We start from the raw sequence: 4,356 nt of genomic DNA on the forward strand, positions 1-4,356 counted from the left end.
CCAGCACTCAGGGTTGCATCAGGGTAGGTCCATGCAGCTTCTCAGGGATGTCTTGCAGGAAGTGAGCCTTGCCAGCTGAAGCAGAGAACTGGCTAAGGTGGCTGCATCCTGGTCTGACCATCACAAAGCAAGAGACTCGAGAACTAGAAAGGCGAGGCTCACTGAGCCATTTATCTCTCTCCCCTTCAATAAACCCCACATGTGTTTATCGGCCAGGTTGGCACAATAAACTTTAACTATCTCACTATATCTTGTAATAGCTGGGCACCATCAGCTTTCTTCACATTTCCTTATGCTCCCATTTGGTCTTTAGCGATCTGGTCAGGAAGGTGAGCTTCACAGAATGTTAGGTTATTAGAACAAAGTGTTCTTGTGTTGAGAGAGGACTTGAGTAGAGGCCCAATGTCCGTCTGCTACCTTAATACTTATAAAGATATGTGCATAGACCTATATCTCTATTGTTATATATTAATATATTCACATACATACTTGCCTATGTTTATACCTCTATAAATGTCTTTTGCCTCCTATTTCTTTCCTCTAGGAAATTAAGATTTTAGAAGCAAGAATTCTGGCATAAATATAGGGTTAATTTCAAAACTCAAGATTTGGGGGAAGAATTTTTTTAAAGCCAAATCTGTCATCTTCGATTTAAAAAAAATCATTTTATTGGGGGCTCTTCCAGCTTTTATAACAATTCATACTATAGTTGTATCAAGTATATTTGTACATGTGTTGCCATAATTTCTAAACATTTACATTCTAATCAAGCCCTTGGTATTAGGTCCTATTTTTACCCTTCCTCCTTGTCTTGTGACTCTTTGATAAATTATAAATTATTATTATTTTAATATCTTACACCGACTCTTGCTCCCTTCCCCCGAGGTTTCTTCCCCCCTTCTCTCCTTACCTTCCCCCTACCATCCTGGTATTGCTACTCCCATTTCTGTTGCCAAGGTGTTTATATGACCTGGATTCTTTGTGTCTTGAGCTCTTATCTGTACCTGTGTAAATACTCCAGCCTAGCCCGAAGTGAGAGGCAGAATTGGGGTCATGATAGTAGGGTTTGAGGAAGCCTCAAGGAACCAGAGGAAAATATTGTGTGTTTCATCAGGGATATACATCACCCTGGTTGACTCATCCCTTCCTTGCAACCCTTCTGTGAGGGGATGTCCCATTGTCTACAGATAGATTGTGCTCTGACCCCCCTCATTCTCAACAATATGGTTTTTTTGTTTGGTTGTTTTGGGTCTTCTGATGCCTGTTACCTGATCCCGTCAACACCTCATGATGGCACAGGCTGGCATGCTTCCTCCATGTGCGCTTGTTGCTTCTCTGCTAGATGGACACTTGCTTAACTTCCAGCCTTTAAGATTCCAGGTGCTATATCTTTTAATAGTTAGGCACCATCAGCTTTCTTCACCACATTTGCATGTGCACCCATTTTGTCTTCAGCGATTGTTCTGGGAGGGTGAGCATCACAGAATGCCAGGTTGTTAGATCAAAATGTTCTTGCACTGAGAGAAGGTTTGGGCAGAGTCCCAAAGTCCGTCTACTCCCTCAATGTATTGCTGTATAAATATATGTACCTATGCCAATACCTCTAGTTTTTGAATTAATATACATAAGTGTACACCTATGTTTATACCTCTATGCATAGCTTTGCTGTCTAGATCTTTCCTCTGTTTCCTTTTACTTTCCTCCTTTCCCATCATCACACTCGCCCTTCTTCTGCCTCTTAGTAATTCTCAGCTAGATTGCTGTTGTTCCAACACCACCAGGATAACTGCATCCTCCTCATTGTTGATTTTAATTCCCTGGTTGATGCCTTGTCTATGGCGTTGTTTGATCACCACTCCCATGCCCCTTCCTCCTCCCCCTAAGACCCTCTGGAACCTTTGCTCCCATTGCCTTCTCTTTGGGCTTGCTTCCCATGCCTATCTTATATAGGTAGGCGAACTAACAATAATGTATATAATATGTAAAACAAAAAAATTGAATTAAAAGGGGGAAAGAAAATAGAAATATATATATAAAGAAAAATAATAATTAGCAAAGATAACCTGAAAAAGCATATATAATTCCAGGTCTGTCCACTGACCTTTTTGACTGTCTCCCCCACTGGTCCTCCTAACCTGGAGTCTATTCTAGGGCTCCTCAGAGGCTTTGTAGCTTTGCTTTGCTCCCATTGCTGATCGGTTATGTTCCCTTTAAATCTATTTTGTTAGATATTTCCTAGCTGTGTCCATGGAAAATGTCTAGAAACAATGACAACTCATACCACTAAAGCTCAATACTTCAATACTCTGAAAATGTATGACTTAAAGGAAAATATTAAGAATTTGTCTTGCCTTTTTTGTATGAATTTCTATATATAAGTAATCTCTCAACAGGCTTTCATTCCAATGACTAAGTCAAATACCACCACCACCTCCATTAATATGAGAGCTTCAAAACCTTTATGGAAAGATAGAATTAAAAGAATGCAATTTCCTGAGGAACTTTTTCAAGCCCTTTATATTACTTTTTATTATCAATATTCAGTCTTAGTCTTTGAGGGTTGGCATGAGAATGATAACATCAGCAAATCACATGCCACAGCAACGTATGCTGTACCTATAAGATGTACAAAAATAAAATTAAATGATTAATAGTAACTGGAACTTATCATAGATTAGGGAACCCCTGAGACAATATCTACCGCAGGCAGCGGTCAACACTAAGAAGTACAACCCTTTGATTAGATGTTCCTGGAGACAAAGGGATAGCTCACTGAACACCTCCAAGAGTGAGACAAGTAGACTCGGTCCTTCCTGGTACATGGCAATAGGAAGTACACACTACTATGAAATGTTCCCACCCTAACCTGCTCTCCCCACCCCACCCCCACCCCAAAATCTTTTCAAGAGGAATTTAGCACTTCGAAGAAGCAACCACCGTTGGCAATGACACATCAGACAAAGGCCTTATTACTAAAATCTGCAATAATCTGCTAGCTTCCAAAAAGAAAAAGCTAATTGCCCACTGAGGAGATGGGCAAAGGACCTGAACAGAAGCTTCACAAGGGCGGAAATCCAAATGGCCAATAAACATATGAGAAAATGTTCCTGATCATTAGCCATAAGAGAAATGCAAATTCAAACTATGAGATACCACCTAACACCCTTAAAGATAACTCAATTCAAAAAATCAGAAAGCAACAAATGTTGGAGGGATTGTGGTGAGATAGGAAGTCTCGTCCACTGCTGGTGGATCTGAAGATATGCACAGCCACTATGGAAATTGATTTGATGAAGATATGTACAGCCACTATGGAAATTGATTTGGGGATATCTAAAACAGAGCCAGACATCTGCTCCAATGTTCATAGTGGTGCAGTTCACAATCACAAAGCAGAAACAACCCAAATTCCCATCAAAGGGCAAATGGATTAAAAAACTATGGTACATACAATGGAGTACTTCACATCCCTAAAAAGTAGTGATGGATGCATGAAACACATCCCCGCATGGGAAAAATTGGAAGAATTTATGCTAAGCTAAGCACAAAAGGATAAGTACAACATGAGTACACTGAGGTAAGCTTAAAAATGCAAAAGAGGCATAGGAGAAAAACTATATATACATTCCTGGGGTGAGGTCCAGGTACTATGGCAGGGGCCAACCCCAATCCAGGGATACATATGGCATCCAACTAAAAAGGAGGGGGGAAAAAAAAAGACATGGGTAGCAGGGAAACAACACTAACCCACCCAAGAGATGAGTATTGTTCACATCACAGGTGAGGGAGAGAGGGACCAGACTTTAACCCAGTGCACCAAGTCATGAATGCAACATACCGGCATGAAGCAGGGAACCAATAGGTCTGCTGGGCCGGCTCCAATCCCAGCTTTGTGGAAACCCCTCCACCCCCAAAGAATGCACTTCAGAGGACAGCACTGAAGCTACAGCTCGGAGAGGGGTGTGTCAGATCATAACACAGGAGCAAATGAAGAGGGAAGGAGATAGAGTAGAACGCATCCTGGACCACCAAGCCCCAAAGACAATATTACTACTCAGAGCAGCCAATGCACAGAGAGGACCAGAGGGCAGGCCATACCAGGAGATATGATCTCCCTCACTGACCCACAGCATTATGTGGGACACCACTGGAGATAAGGTGGGAATTGTACCTGATCTGACCCCACCACACTGGGGCAAAATACAAAGGACATGCCGCAGAGCAGCAAGGGGAGCCAAGTAATGAAGTCCCCAGGGAATATAAAAAATAGACTTTGGGGTCAGGGCATGGTACCCCACCAGACCCAACCAGAAAATACTCTTAAAGGTCAACAAACAGACCTGGAACTATTTATAG

Source organism: Echinops telfairi, unplaced genomic scaffold (genome assembly GCF_000313985.2).
Source record: "Echinops telfairi isolate 266 unplaced genomic scaffold, ASM31398v2 ScPeMD7_3;HRSCAF=10, whole genome shotgun sequence".
Taxonomy (NCBI): domain Eukaryota; kingdom Metazoa; phylum Chordata; class Mammalia; order Afrosoricida; family Tenrecidae; genus Echinops; species Echinops telfairi.